Here is a 16597-nt window from a genome sequence, read left to right as displayed (position 1 = left end):
TTAATGCAACGCCTTGTTTCGGGTCAATTTGCTCTGAATTGGAGTATTTCATTTTATTGGACTGCTTTCAAATGTTTCAGCTGAAATCTGTTCAATGAAACAATTAAAAAGCTTGATCCCAGCAGGACGTTGCTGTATTTCGTTCCTGTTTTCTCTTCTGGGTCAATAATTCCAAACGGAAAAACCTTTCTCGTTGACTCTCCGTTCACCTTAAAGTCTACAAGAGTCTTTTAGTTGTAGCTGGTCCCTCAGCTGGAGGGCCAGAGAGATCTGGCGCTGGGGTATCTGGCCAGGAGTCCCCGCAGAGAGGCCGATATTCTCCGTACGGCAGCACCGGCTCTTTTCTCCCTGGCCCGATGCTTCCAGAGCTGGGGATGGGTCAGACCCGCTTTGTTGTACGAGCGCGTTCTCAGAGGATGTAACTGAACGGGGACTCGCTATAAAGGAAAAAACGCTGTGCACATCTTCAAGAGTGAGAATAGCGTCGGGCCTTATCTGACTACTCTGCTTTATGGAAAATGTCCTGGACCCGCAGGCCTTTGAAGCAGGTGCCCTCGGTTGTTTTTTCTTGGCAGCCAAGGACATGAGTGCATCTGTAGAGACCATGACCAAAGCACAGGAATCATTCTGAAGAGACCGTTTATGCGTTTTACCTTCATCAAAAGCAAAACCACTTCATTAAGCGCCCAGGGAATGCAAAAGTGAGGGGAAAAGTGGTTTTCTTGATGAGATAAACACATTGCAAGTTACTCATTATACATAAAATAATAGCATCTACGGCATGTTGCAGGGATTCAGGCTGGAAGATGTGTCACCGTTGCCATGTTCCTTTCATTTCCTGTGTATTCATCTAAAAGGTACTGATTCAGCCTCTGTAATTGGCTTGTTATACGCTTTAAAAAAAAAAAAAAAAGCCCCCCAAATCCACAACAAAACTCTTGAAACTTTTGTGCTGAAAGCTGTGCTCTGTACTTGTATGGGTTTTGATTTGAATATGAATCGGAAGAACAAGAACTTGAATTTTCAGTACTCCAATGTGTAGATGAATAGATGAGTGAAGAGGGAAAGAAGAATAAATAAAAAAGTCCTAAGTAAAGTAAAGGGCTTGTAATAAGCCTCGTTTTTGTGCACCGCACTGGGAGCAGAACCATCTGTCCTTTTGCCTCAAACACCATCCCCTTTATTCACATGGTCCTCTCAATTTTAAATTAAAAGAAAAAAAAAAAAAGAGCAGAGTTTTTAGGGATGCCTCATTATCTGTGTTTTCTTTATGGAAACAACTCCCAGTGCAACTTGATATTTGCTTCATTGCCTGGTATCTGAGCAGGGCTGGATGGGAAGGAAAGCTTTTTGGGTCCATTTTGCAGCTTGCTGTTTTAATTAGAGTATTGTCATGTCTTGGCTGCTTGCAGACCTCCAAAGAAACGTTGTGGCCTGCTGGGTTATTTGCTCGACGTTTGCGTGATTGATCTTCTTGTAGTTTTTCCTGTCGTGATGCTTTCATTTCTGGAAGTGTGTTTCCAGTCGGGTTTTGGATGATTGGTAAATAAGACTTGAAATGGAGGAGGGAGGAGACTTGGGCAAGGACCATGTGGATTATTTGTCTTTTCTGTGCCGGGCAGGGGTCTGGGCTCTGCCTCTTTGCTTCCCACCGGGGAGCTTGGGCTGGTGCTCCCAGCTTGGAGATGAAGCTCTTGTGCTTCACACAGATTGTGTCACTTGTATGGGACGTGAACCTCAGTTTTCTTCCAAGAGCAGAGGAAGGAAAGGGCTCGTTCTCAGTGAATTGAAAGGGTGCTTTGGAGAGCTGCCACCAAATCCAATATTGCAGCTCTCAATATGCTGCTTTTCCCTCTCAGGAAATACTTTGTTTAGGGGAAGGTGATAAAGTCTCGGAGATAAAAAAATAGTGAGGAGAGGGGACTCCGAGAAACTGAAGCTTCAACATCAGACCGGTCCCACAAAGGTCTTTGTGTTCTCAGTCCCGCAAACCAAATGCAAACAGTTTGAACAGACCAATATTAAAGTTGGTTTAAAAGCAATGGGACTTCAAGTACGGTGTAAGGGGAAAGGAGCCTTTATCTTGTTTGTTCTACTTCGTAGGTCTCCTTGGAACACTCACATTTTAACTTTCAAAATGAAAATTCTTTTATTTTAAATTAATTTAAAGTAATAGCTCCTGCAATCACTCACAAATGCTAAAACCCCCTAGTATTAAGACAGTTTGAAAACAGGTGTTAGTAAAATGCTTTATAGACCGCCTTCAAATCTCATTCCTGATTTTAAAGGTTGTTCAGCTTTTTTGTATTGCCTCTGCTGAAAATGATACACAGAAATACAAGTCATGCAGCTAAAGCTGATAACCTACACCTGCCTCCCACAGTCTGCTTTGTTTGTACGGTGCCCTGGTGAGAAGTATTTTGAAAGGTTGGGGTTCTGAAGGCAAAATGTTTGAATATAAAAAGGGGTGCTGGAAAGTACTGGTTTTATTATTATTATTTCTTTTTTAATAAATAAATTCCCAATCTCTTTTCCCTCTGATTCTTCACTTAAAAAAAAAAAAGAAGAAGAAAAAAATCCCTTGATTTCTAGAAACTCTCATTCTTTTTGTAAATTCTTCCCACTCTCCTCTGATGTTTCAGTATATCAGGATCACCAGACTTTGGGAGTTGTTCCATGGTCCTGTGCTGAAGATGTCATTGTTTCACCCCAAAATAAATAATATGGCATCACTTTGAACTTTAAAAGAAGCAGACTTACATACGTTTCTGCTTCAATGCCTCCAGTCGAGCCGGATAAAGCTCATTAACCTGATGTTCCTGTGTTAAAAGCAATTTAAAAACAAATATAACTTGGAAACCCAAGAATGCTGTTTAATACCATGTTGTGAGATACATGGTAGAGATTGCTTTTCTCTTGTAACCCAGTTTCATATTCAGCTTACGAGCAGAGGAAAATACCCTCAAGGATTTTTGTCTTTCAGAAGGAATTTTTGAAAATTGACTTATTTTTTTTGAAAAACACCCCTCCTACTCTTCAGACCAAGTCTATGTCAAAAGCTAAATTTGACCCATTGTACAAGATTTAGTGCTGCAAGCAGCTCCACAAAGCAGGTAAAAAGCCTATACTTTTAAAATATGTTTTATTGTGTTAATTGCAGTAAAAATAATTTGCTTCATATTTGTGGTCAATGTATGGCAGCCAGCGCAGCACCTGCGTTTGTTGCTGTCTCTGAAATCGCCATTAGAAAGTGGGCTGATAAAGATTACCCTAAATTCTGACCCAACATTGAGGATTACTGTGGATCCTTCGCTCTGTTCAGCTCCTATGGTTTCTTGTGCTTCTTGGTGATGTTTCCCTCTCTTGTTGGGATCCTCTGCGTTCGGGTTGATGGGCACTAAGTGTTTCAGAATGCAGCCATTTGGTAACGGGGATTATAAATGAGATTTTAGAGGGTGGCGAAGGGCCAAGGGGACCTGGTGGTGCTGCTGGAGCAGCAAAGAGGTGGCAGAGAGGGGACAACAGGACAGGGTTGGTGTTTGAATCCTCATCAAAGCAGTTTATCAACTGATCTAATTTTCCACTATAACCTGCGGAAGCATTTATATAATTAGATGTGGTGGTGTAATCCTCTTGAAAACAAAATACGGGCATGATGCAGCTGATAAATTGAACTAGTATGGAACAGCTAATATATGTTTTAATAAGCAATAAGTCTGAAGTGTGTATCTAATAAATTCTAATGGTATCTTGTTTTTCTTAAATTTATCTTGTAAAGGCAAAAGTAAACTTTGAACTTGGTATTCCAGCCAGGATTTATTATATTTTGATTTTTTTTTTTTTTAATTTATGCTCCTCTTCAGGAGAAGAAAAAGATTAGATTTGGATGCAAATAGATCTTCGTCTTCTGCCCACTGAAAGCAGCTGTAAAGCTCCCATGGACTTCTGTGTGATCCTGCCCTGTGCATTGAGCATCTACTCTGAGGAGTAATCTCCTAGCTACTTTGCGGTCAAATAATTAGTAGATTTTTCTTTGATCAGTGTTCTGACCCAAGAGATCATTCGAGGCCCTGGACACTGAACAGGGAGGCCGTCGTTATAATCCCATAAAAGGGGCTCAAACCAGTGAGCTGAGCCTTGAGCCTACTGCCCAAAAAACCTCCCCGGGCAGGGAGGACGTGGCCGCCTGGAGGGGCCACGGTGTGGAGCTGGTCACCGGTGGCTGGTGGCAGCTCCGGGAGGGCCCGCCAGCCCGGGGGCAGGGGCTGGTGTGGCTCAGGGGGGCTCCAGGTTGGCTGGGACCAAGTGGGACCTGCCTGCAGTGACACCGTCATCTGGGGGGAGAGCTGGGTATGAGCCTCTTTGCTTCTCTTCTGTTTGATCGAGTTGCTTTGGGTTTTCCCTCTTTAATAAGTAACACATTCAAGGTTTTATTGTGGTGAAATCTGGCTTTATTTGAGTTACAAAGGCTTTTGCTCTTCTTTAGGGAGCTCATTATGAAGAAAAATCGTAGGCGGTGGATGTCCAAGCTCTGGCTGACCCAGGAGCTTATTATACCTGCTTTAAAAAAAAAATTAAAAAGTGGTCCCAGCATGAGCTCTCCATCCTCACTTTGCAGGGGTTACACAGGATCTGGAATTTCCTTCCAGCGTAGAGAATGATCCTGCCTGTTTGGGCATACACGTTCGGAGCTGTTGGTGCGGCCTCTGTGTCCCCTGTCCCCAGAGCCGCCGGGACACCGCGGTTTTCCTCCCCGTGTGAAGAGCTGGACGGAGCTCCTTCAAAAACCTCGCAGTAAATCCTTCGGCAAATAAACCCCGAGCAAACATCAACACCTAATTTTCCCTCTGTGGGTGGAATGTGCGAACAAGAGCGATGAAAGCTGAGAAACAAATGAATTTCATTCTTCAAACAGTATTATTTGCAGGGCTGTGTGCGGTTTCGTGCTCTGTCTCCCTGCCCGCTGCAGATTAGCTGGGAAACACAAGCCGACTGGCTGAGGACCGTGCAGGAGGTTGCCAGGGTCTACAGGGCCACTTCTGAGCTGCAATCTCCACGATGATTAATTTACTATAGGGTTTACCTCTCAGGGTCTCTTAACTTCCATCATCCTCTTTTATCCAGCATGAAGTGTTGGATTGCTCAGCCGGGACGCCAGGTTTGCTTTACATTGGTTTTGTTATTCAAATGTTTTATGCTCTGTTCTACGATCACGTTGCCCTTTGGATTCCCCCCCCCTGCCTTATCTATAGTCAATAAACAACTTCAAGTTGTTCTGTCCAGCTATTTAGCAAAAATAAATTATTTGGGAAACTGAATTCCCCCAGTTCAGCTAACTGTCCAGAATAAAATTATAAAAACATGAGATAAGATTAATAAAAGCATTGGGTGGATATTCCCATTACTGTATACAAGCTAGACAACATCGTCCTCCACCAGTTTCCTATGTTGATAAATGCCTTGAGCTGATTTAAAAATGGGTACGTTATTTTTAACCATGGTAGCGGAGCCATCTGTATTGTATCTGATGAAGTTCTGTGATAGAGCAAATTGATTTATTCTATCTCCTTTCAAGTTATACTAAGCTTTATGTTATAAATAAGATGGTTTGAAGTACATGATGTCATTGAGCTTGAAAGTCTCTAGGTAAATTTGTACTTAAAGGGTTTGTGCTTTCTGTATGAATGTAAATCGGTGCAGATTGTTACATCTCTTTTCTGTGGAGTGCAAGCTCTCTGGGGTCAGGACTGTCTTTATCGTGGTGTTTATACGAAACGCACAGAGGGCTCAAATCCAAAACTGGTGCTCTCCTGTGTTACAGGCGTAAAAATAAGAACAATCAACAAAACCAGAACCACGCATTTGACAGCAGGATTTTCAGAAGCACTGCGAGGAGCTGTGTGCCTAAATCCTCCCGTTTGTCGTTATAAAATAAAGGGAGTTAATGAGGAGCTCATTTCACTTCAACAGTCCTGGCTGTAGCAGGGGTGGACTGTACGCAACGGCGAGTCTGGACGCGGTCAGGTTTGGGATCTTCCAACCCAAACTGTTCTATGGTTCATTGATTCTATGATCTCTCTGTGATTCTGCCCCAGGAGGGGACGGGGCTGTTGGTGGCACAGACCCGGCACTTCTTCCCTTGGCCTTGCCCTGAGGCCACCGGGGCTCCTGTGAAAGTCCATGAGAAAGGTGCCCATAGCACTAAGAAGATGGAATTAATGGAATATAACAAATCCTGTCTTAGTTGACTGCTTACAGAACCAGCAAAACTGGTGGCTTAAATATGGCAGGACTTGTAAAAGAGGTGGACTGGAATCACTGTCTGTGTTTAGGGATAGTTTTTGAGGGACGTTGGAGACAGGATGTTGCCTAATGAGTGCCATGGATGGTGCAGATTTCACTGTAATTAAAAAAGAAAATGAGCAATGCTTTAATAGAGATTTGAAGATAAAAAGTTAAAAGCTCAGTATCCTCTATTACTTATTGTCAGAAAGGAATTACGTTGCATATGTGTAACAAACCATTGCGCTTTAAAAATGGAACCATAAAAAAGCTGCTGTAATTTAAAAGCAGCCAATTTACTCAGAGTACAGTTTGCAGCTCTGTCACTTGCTAATCAGTCTGTTAAACATAATAGCCATTCTTGTCTGGAGGCAGTTAATCATGTTGTGAATGCACTTATCAGCGCATATTAGAAATACAATACAAGACTTTCCCACAGAGGAATGGATGCAATTACTGCAATCAGTATACATTTAGCTACTGTCTTATACCATGTTTTTCTTTTGATTTCTTTTTTTTTTTTTTTTTTTTTTTTTTTCCCCCCTTTATAGTAGTCCAGCAGTGATAGATTTTCTCTTAGAAAAAAATATAAAGGACATACTTGAAACTGTTGTTAAACTCAACAGAGATGCTCAAATGCAACCTGTTGGTCGGGCTGGTCGAACCCCTCCTGGACCCAGCAGTGCTGGAGCATTTTCACCCATGGGCTGGGGATGTGTCTGTGGAAGCGGTTGGTTCTGGGGGGCTAAACTTGCTGCATTCTAATTATACTAAAGGAGCTCAGCATATGGATTAACTCTTTTATTTTTTTGTTTTTTTCTTCTGTGCTTCTCTACATCTGAATCAATGGCAATGAGGGATCTCAAAGTTTTTGAAAGGGGATATTAAGAAAGCATGAAAGCTAATTGCTTCCAGCATGACTACCCACCAGCAATGGGTGTAAATACAGCTGTCTCAAAGAAAGCCAGGACTTGACAAAATCTAAGGATTTCAGCTAAACAATTTTCCAGGGCTGAGCATGTTCTTGCATGGGGAGGAAGGGAGTTGGGAAGGGATTATGAAGTCCTGAAAAGATTCAGAAAAGAGAGGAATAGAAGAAGGATGGGTTTGTAAATTCTGCTTTGTATTAACCCTTAATGTTAGGGGTATTTTATGTCGCTTAGCATGATTTGCAGTGCTTGCAGGAACCTGCCTTCTTTTTCTAGAAATCTTTTTATCTGACTCTTCGTCTACGTGGCAGCTGGTATTTTTGCTTAGGTAATGTTTTCAATTGTAGTGACGAAAATGAAAAAAGGCAAAACGACCCCCAAATTGTGTGACTGTTACAGAATCATGGAATGGTTTGGGTTGGAAGGGACCCTAAAGACCATCTAGTCCAACCCCCCGCCACGGGCAGGGACACCTTCTCCTAGAGCAGGTTGCCCCAAGCCGTGTCCAACCTGGCCCTGAACACTTCAGGGACGGGGCATCCACAGCTTCTCCGGGCAGCCTGTGCCAGGGCCTCACCGCCCTCACGCACTTACTGCAGTGGGTGAAAAGGGAGTCAATATAACATCAGCCCCAGCCCACCTGTGGTTTTGTCACTGTTCTGTTTGGGTCTTACATTGCTCAGGCTCCCGGAGAAGGTGGAAGGTGCTCAGCGCCGTGTCCTCAGGGTGACGTCCCAGCGGGGCGGGTGTCTGGTCCGGTCACACCGGAACGCTCAAGGTTGTTAAACCCTTCGTTGCTGGGGAAATTCATCAAAATTAAGTCCTGGAGGGATGTTTTATCGTACAAACAGGGGAGTGGAGAAGGCGGGATGGAACATAGCTTCTCCCCTTTCCGTTTCTAATTATTCATTTTCAGGACCTAAATGAATTAACCTCTCTTATTACTCACTTGAGCCTGAACTCATTTATTCATGGTATGACCTTAGCTCTGAGCAATATCCCAGCAGCCCCCGATTAGCTCTCACTACGTTTGAATTCATCATGTGTTGGGAAATCATTGTCTTGCAAGTGTGACGAAGTAGTGATTACCCTTTGAAAAGGTGACCTAGAGACATTACGTGGTGACATTTGTGTTGACCTTACTTTCATGCCCATTATAAAGTAATTGTGGAATGATTTTTAAAAAGAGAAATATGAAATCCACCCCTCTGCCATTTGTGATTTGGAATTGTCTTTGCACTTCTAGGGAAATTTGGATTCATTTTTAGCATGAAAATAGGGTTTTAATGGAGTGACTTACATTATCACTACTTGTTTCTCTCTTGCTTTTAGCTTTGTTGCGAAAATCAGAACTTTAAGCTGATCTCAACTAGCAAAGGGTGGAAGTACATAGGATTACTGCAGATGGCTCTTCTTGTTCAAATGCTGAATGCAGCCCCTGGTCCACCCCGTGTTTGCTCAGCTGGATGAACTAATCTTGTTTATTAATTAAAATACGGGAAACTGATGTTTACATGCCAGTTTCACGTTTTTACTGTCTGGTCAGTGGGTATCAATAGTGAGAGGAAAAGCGTAGCGCCTTTTTTTTTTTTAAAAAAAAAACCCCTAATTATCAGCCTGTAAATAAAACAATTTTACATGCACTGCGTGTCTCTCAGGGAAGTGGGGGGAGAGGAGTCCCATTTGTGTTAATGTTAATGGCTACACTGATCCCTGTCTCCCCTTCCTCCAGGATGCTGCCAGGGCCATTTAGTTCTTACCCGAAGTGCGAATTAGCCACAGGACACCCTGCACATTATTTCTCCATCTAAGAGTACATTAGATTCAAAGAAAGCTAGGTCTAATTCATTAGATGCTTAATCTTATTTAAATCTGAAAAGAATGTAGGAGGAATAAAATAATTATTGCCCATGTTCCTGTTTTGATTTCTTTTTTAATTATTTCATGCAGGTGGTATCTTCTACCGCAGACCCATGAGTTCCGTGCACCCTTAGCAAGCTTTAGAAACAAAAAACCCCACTGTTTTTAAATTTCCCATTGTCCTTGTGAGCTGCTTGATGTTCTGTTATTTATTTGTTTACACTGTCTGCCCATTAAGCAAAGGATTAAGTTCAAGAGGTGTTGAATCAGGCTCTTTACATCCTCTAGAGGAGAGCACCATTTGTCACTGTTTTCATGTGTCCTCCAGCACATTGGGTATATTCCTGTCACAGTCTGCAGCTTGTCTCCCCTTTTTTCATTCATAAATTCAGTGCATGGGGAGTTTCCGTCTTTAGGTTCCCTCGGGTTGATTTTTGTCCCCAAGGAGATCCAGCTGTCAGCCTCAATTGTAATTCTGAGGTCAAAACAGCCACTAGCTCACTGGTAACTTTCCCCTAGGTCCAGTCGTGTTTTTCTTTGCTGATGCACTTGTGTATACAAAAGAGTCTGATCACTTAATGCTAACGTCAGCCATATAAAAATCATAAGGTGTTTAAAATGCCAAGGAAACATGTTTGGAAATGTGGTTTGAACCATGACGGTGCATCCTGGTCATTTTCCCAAGCTCTTATCTCTGTGTAGGAGGATGAGGAGGCTGCGTGCTTGTAAATATAAAATTCATGAACCTTACATAATTGTGTGAGTTCAGGACCTGCCAGGCAGAGCCACTCTTCCTGAGACCCACATTAAATTTGGAAGAGTGTAGAGGTAAGTTAAACTGCTGCACCTCTTCCGTTTCATAGTTGGTAGGGGAAGAGCGAGACTCTGAATGAAGCATCTTCAGCTCCACTGAGCTGGTAGCACATAATCTACTGCAGGGATAGTGGAGGAGCTGAATTGAAGAGTGGCCTTTTTCTTCTGCTTAATTACCTGCAGGAATCTCATTTCCTTGGCTGTTCTGTGGTGGCATCGTGGACAGACCCGAGTCTGTCCCATCTAATCGCACTGTGTCACCAGGGATTTCCAGCAGGGAACTTACAGGGTATATTCCTTGTCTCTACCATGGAGTGTCTGGGTGCTCCTGACCACCTACTCTGTTTTCTTTGAGGTCAGATGAAACGTTTGCTGCGTGGACTTCACGTGCAGCTTGGCTGAAGATCCCCAAGCCTTGGGTTATTGAGCTGCAGCACAGGCCATGGTAACAAAGTGCCTCTCAGAGCTGTGTTCTTGTTCTGTTAAAGTCTGTGGAGGGAGGGTCTTTATCTGCAAGTTCCTGCATTGCAAAGAAGTTCTTGTATCCCTGAATCGATTATCTTGAATTTTTAGTCAATGGTTCTTTAAAAATCCATCTCTCTTTAGAATATACTTCAGCTGCTTGCACAGCAATGTTGAAAATACACCGTGTGATTATGGTATGTAAATAGGTAAGAATTTCTGAATAGTTAAATTATAAGCACCATTTGGGCTGTTGATATTTATTAACTGGTTAGGATTCAGCATAAATTTTTCATCATAAAATCATTCTTATTTTTTAAACAACAATAGCTCCCTCTATATTTGCATCCAACATCAGCTAAACCCTGACCCTAATTTCTTACGGAATGTGTTTGTTATATTCCCCAGCAAGATGCTTTCTCCTGGCAGAGGAGCTTTATTTTAAGAAATACACAGCACAGCAATAAAGAGGTTCTAAATAGTAGTCAGAAAAAGATTCCAGTGCAGTCAAAATGTTTTTTTTAAACCCCCAAAGACTGCACGCTGTTTCAGAAGGGAAGGGTCACGACAAAGGAGTAAATGGAGTCCTGGTGCCCAGCAATACATATTACCAATGGGGTGCACCAATTACACCCGTACTGAATTTGGTCCTAAAAGTCCTGTTTTGTTAAAAACTAACTAAAATAGTATCTAAGGGCTCTTTTACCGGAAGAATTTCTGTACACTGTCACAAGAGTGGAAGCAAATAAAAATAATTGAAGCGATTGTCTCAGTTGTCTCCAGGGTTGTCATGATGGTGTTGATAAAATCAAATAAAGTGGAAGTTATTGCAGATTGTTAGTGAGCAGCACAGTTGTGAATTGGCAGTGGAAGAAGCTGAAGAGCTTAAAAGGTTCGCTCATTATCTAGATTTATTGTTTTCGGTTGTGGGAAAGTGTTGGCTAAGCAAAATAACATGAATAATATCTGGTCTTTGTGCCGTGTTTTGAACAAAAATATTTTCTTCTTGTTTTTATGGCTTTTACTGGAGTATTAAAAACTGCTGTGTCGATCCATACGTTCTTAACAGATTTAGCAGCTTGGTTTTATCCTCCGTAGCCATTTAATGCATTGCCCATGCACGAATTTTTATGGCAGTGAAAGAAAAACAGGATCAGGCACCAAGAAATGCTTTGAAAAAGCCAGTCGTTGGTGTACGCCTGGACAACAGAGCAAGTTCTCTGTTAGACAACAGAGCACACTGTAAATTGTGATTTCGAAATGCATGACGAGAGGAGACCAAGCAAACTCTTTCTGTCCCTGCTGATTTACTTGCAACCTGCCGTCCATCCCGGTTTGTTCAGTGTTGAGAACTTCTCCTTGCACCGCTGTGCCGTGGAGGACGAGCGAGCAGGGCTTTCCCAAGCGTTGGTGCTTGCCTTGCACCCCAACTGTCCCGTTTCCCTCCGTCCTTCCTTGGAGGAGCAGTGTGAGGAGGCTGCTTCCAAGCTTCTACACAGCTTTGCGTCCGTACAGCCTAACAAAAAGGATAAATGCGGGGAGAAAAGGGGTTAGGCTAGCAGGTTTTAATATCTGTTATCATCATCAAGTCATACTCCATATGTAACACAAGGTGTAGCCGTTTCACCCCATAAGTTGTTCTCAGGTAGGATCTGAGGTTAGGGATGCTGATGCTGCTAGAAGATATCCTGGGTTTAAAGGCGTCAGCTGCTGCCTGTTCCCGTTACCCAGCGCCCGCATTCAGGAGGGCGGCGCTTTGCATACTCACAGAATGCACATCTTCATCATTCAGAAACTGGACGCTGCTCCGTTAGGAGGTGTTTGCTCTCGCTTCCTTCATCTTGGGCTGCTGGGATTTTAATTTCCTTGCGGGGGAGAAGCTCAGGACCTCTAATCTGGATCTTTTCCCCAAGAGGTCCTGGCTGTCCGCTGCTTCATTTGACTTTAGCAGGAAATTAAGGTCTTGAGCATTTCCAATCCGTCGGTGAAAAGCCTCCTCTTGTAAGTGTTTGCTCTTCAGTAAACCGTGCTTATGAAATTAATCCTCTTGAGATCAAAGGAGTGAGACCTTTATTACTGAAATATTTTATAAACTAATGTACCTTGCTTATATAATCCTGTTCTCATTGAATTTGGTGACAATTTGTCAGGGAGAGTAAGAATTGACCATTATTAACCTTGAAAAAAATTCTCGAGCAACATGATACCAGACATTTTATTATTTTCAATCACCTAGAGCCTGCTCCATTTGTTTACCCTGCTGTGGGCCTCATAAAGAGATTGGCATTTACTGAACACATTATTTTATGAATGAACGAAACTCACGATTTCCTGTAATAGCCCACCGCACTAATAGAAGGGTCTGACTTGACTTTTATCCAGTAAATTGTTGGCGAACCGGCGGTGGGAGCCAGCGAAGTCTCGGTGCCCAGTGGCACATCCAGCCACGTGCATTGCAAAGTGTCCATCCCTGTGACACTCCACATATCTCCTTCTCCATAAAAACACACAGGGCGGGCTCCTCAGTTTGGTTAGCAGTGTAAATCTTTCTAAATAGCTAATAATAGGCGTTTGTTTATTTAAGGTAACTACTATTTAGACTGTCACTGCCATCGTAACATCAATCACCGTGTATCATTCCAGTGCTTAATTCAATAATTCCGTGTTTTGTTTAGGCAAAAATTAGGAATAAATTAAATTCAGTAATATTTCAATGCCAGGTCATTTTGTAGAACTTACTAAGCCTTTGAACATTAGATCTGTGGTGGACCTTCAAAGTAATCCATTATTTTGTGAAAAAAAGCCTATGCAGTTCCATATAAATACTTAATATGGGAGTAAATGTAGGGAAGCAAAATCTGATATTGGATTTTTTAAAAAAATTAAAATAGATAGACATTTCCTACTGTTTGCATACAAGCAGATTCAGGAAGAAAACCAATCAGAATATCTGTAACAAGGTAACATGATAGACAGCCCTCCAACAGCAGTGGGGATCTTTAGAAAGCATCTGAATGCAGAAATCTCAAGGTTTTGGGGGTTCTTCTAGCACCTAGCAGAGGCAGTCTTGTGAAAATACTCAAATAGGTTTATAAACGACCATTTGAAGAAGAGGGCCTCCTGACTGGAGTTTGCAAGGGGAAAGAAATCCAAGCCCATGGTTTCTTTTTCTCCTCTCACCAGAAAGAAAAATGTGTAATGAACGTCTCATGTCTGAAACACTGGGCTGGATTCATCAAAGGGAGTTAGTAATTACCAAATTGAGAGAATCATGAAGCGCTTTTCTAAATTTGAAAGGCTCATCAAGAATAGATCAGGAGCAGGCAAAATTAATAGTTATGAACTCATTTCCATAGAAATGGACTTATTAGCAAGCATGCCAGCTGCCTAAAATTATAAGGTCTTTTCCTTGTGCTTGCAGGAAATAATCTTTTTTCATAAAAGTAATTTTGACTTTTTTTTTTTTTTTTATTGCTCCTCCAAACTAGGGTTTGGCAAAATCCTTCTAAACCAGGAAACAACTTCACTGGACAATAGAAATATTTAACTAAAAAGAGAAAAAAGATGTGGAAAGGAGAAGTGATGGATAGTCCTTGGATTCCATTAGGCTCTTCCCAATCATGCGAACTTATTTAAGAGAAAAACTGAACAAGTCTCAAGAAAAAGCTGAAAAATCTTTACAGGCTAAAGTTTGGTTTAGCGGGATTTAATGGCTGGTAACAGCCTGAGTTACCGTCGTCGTCCCTGGTAGTGGATTTTCCCGCTGGAAGCGTTTTGTCTTCACCAGGCGGTTGCGGATCGACAGTGGCTGCAAAGACCAGCACGCTGGTCACCGGCTACAAATGGCACTAAAAGCTGATGGTTTGCCTTGGCAGGCTGGAATGGCTCCTTTTAAAAAGGGTTGTAGTGTAATGCTGCAGAGCCAAGAGAGAAATTTCCATACAGGTGTTGTGATGTGGGTTTATCAGCTAATGGAGCTGGCATAAGTAAACACTAACCTTTAAGGTCATGATCATGGTTTAATTTATCTCTGGTTTTACTTTAGCAATCGCCATCAGTTACAGTGGAAAAGGCACTGGTCTGCCGCACAGTGTGATAGAGGATGGTTAATAAATGGCAAGAATTATGAATATAGTACCAATCGTTCTGCTAGGAAAGAAGCCCTTGTAGGATAAGAGATGCAGTGGGCAGTAGGAAGGCACTAGTCTGAGCAAGAAAGAAATTCAGCTTTTGGGTTTTATCATGGGTTCATTATAGTTGTAACCTGGGAAGAGACTTAGAACAAAGAGGGTGGATTAGTCCCTGGTGTACTCTGTGTCTCGGATACTGTAACACTTGGCATTGCTTGGAGGCTGAATCTTTGTCCTAAAAAGGAAAGAAAGGAGACTATAATTTTAGAGAAGATTCACTGACCTGCTGTTCTGAAGGTAACTGGAAACCTGCTGGTGAATAAAGCGTCCAGAAAGCTGCATACTGGTTTTCTGAACCTATACAATCAACGGAGAAACTCTGTAAGTGAAAGACGGTTGACATAGTAAGTCCATCTCTTTCACCAGGAGTCCAAGTAAAAAGAAGTGAATCCTTCTTTAATCAATATTAATATGTCATGCTACATGATTCGCTTCTGAGACAAAGCAGAAAATATATGACAAGCTATGTTGTTTTTCCAGGTGGTGCTAAGGATTCTCCTTGGACCTAGGACGTCCTGGGAGACCTGGGAAGTCAGCTTTGCTTTAGTTGGTGTGTTAATATTAGTTAGACCTGAGGAAGGTTTATCTATGTGACTTGCTGCTCTTTTCTAGATGTACAGAGACTCATTTCCAATCCAGCGGTGCATAACCATGTCTGCCTTTAAATGAAACGTATGGCTTTTATAGCTACACAACCGTGCTAAGGATGCAGTGAAGGTCTTTGCATATTTACAGGCACAGGAGTCATTTTACTCCCTGACAATTATTTCAGCTTCCTATGTAGGCAAGGCAAGGGAGATCTGAGTCCCAGTCTGTCTTAAAAATATAAAACCACTATTACGGTTACCTTTTGGATGTGTAAAAAAAAAAAACAGGAAAGGAATAATTGAAAGCATGATGGACCGAGCTCAAAGAAGTGCCAGTCAGTGAGATGTGGAATGGATTTATCAGTGCAGACTAACCTGACATATTATTTAAGTGGTGAAGCTAAAGCAAAAAAAACCCTATGAAGATAAGTGCTCCGTTGTTGGTGCTCACAGTGGTTATGTTTTTAACAGAAATGGTTTAATTATATCCCTAGTATTGTGTAATAATATTTGTTTTAAAAGGTTTTTGCTGATTGTCTAGCTGGCCACCCAAAAGGTGCCTTAATAGCTTCTGGTTTTGCCTGGAGGTGGATATTATCTTCTGTCAGCATGGAAAATATTTATCCTTCATGCATTGAAGCATACGTTTGTGTTGGTTGTTGTCAGAAAGAAAACATGAAAATCAATAATTCCCGTTCAGATTCTTTTCCTTTACAATGCGCCTTCAAAAACATATGGCAAAAGCAGATTCTGCCTCTGCGCAGCTGGGAAGGGAAAAAGGATGGCTTAAGTCTTTCTCGTTTGTAGCGGCAGGTGAAAACCTTCTATGAACGCAGGTCTTGGAGTCACTACTTCAGGGTAAGGGCACACAAATAATGTACCATGGGACAGGATAGAGGATGAAATTACAGAGGGCGGGTGGTCACCGAGGGACACGTGGACAGGACGCAGCCCTAGATCGGGAACAAGCCATTTTGTTCGCACAGTAAGAGCACGTTCAAGTCATTACAGAATGACCTAACATGCCGTAAATTCAGATTTTACCCTGGTTTATGAGAACATACTCTGAAACTTCGGTAGTGCTGATAACGTTGGTTGTCTCCTCAATGGAATACGATGAAGCAGTGGCGCCTGCAGTCAGGTCCAGCTGCCTCCGTCCCGGCTCCGAGCGGCGTAACCTGCTGCGGGCGTCTGGCTGGGAAACCGGGGCAGGAACCTGGATGCTGCTTTGTAAAGCAACTTAATTTTTGTAGAAGTAAAGCCCTGGATGAGCAAAGGTTTGTTTTCTAAATAAGTGTCTGCTGTGGACGTGCTGAGTGCTGTTGGTTAAATCTTGGTGTCTGTTTCTTCTCTGTAACATGAAGATCCGTCTTTCTAACCTGAGGATTAATTATTAGTACATAGTGCTGGACCAGAGGAGAGCGCGACGTCACCTTGTTAACAAAAGAAGCAGAAGTAATTTTTAAATACAGTT

The 16597-nt window shown here is 42.2% G+C and overlaps 1 protein-coding gene across 1 annotated transcript in view; it reads left to right on the top strand.

The window, feature by feature from the left end:
• Window positions 1-16597, top strand: part of TMEM132B (transmembrane protein 132B) — a 229698-nt gene that overhangs the window by 143198 nt on the left and 69903 nt on the right. The gene's annotated exons all lie outside the window — the stretch shown is intronic.

This window comes from Caloenas nicobarica, chromosome 16 (genome assembly GCF_036013445.1).
Source record: "Caloenas nicobarica isolate bCalNic1 chromosome 16, bCalNic1.hap1, whole genome shotgun sequence".
NCBI classification, from domain to species: domain Eukaryota; kingdom Metazoa; phylum Chordata; class Aves; order Columbiformes; family Columbidae; genus Caloenas; species Caloenas nicobarica.
This window is presented reverse-complemented; position numbering and strand designations above follow the sequence as displayed.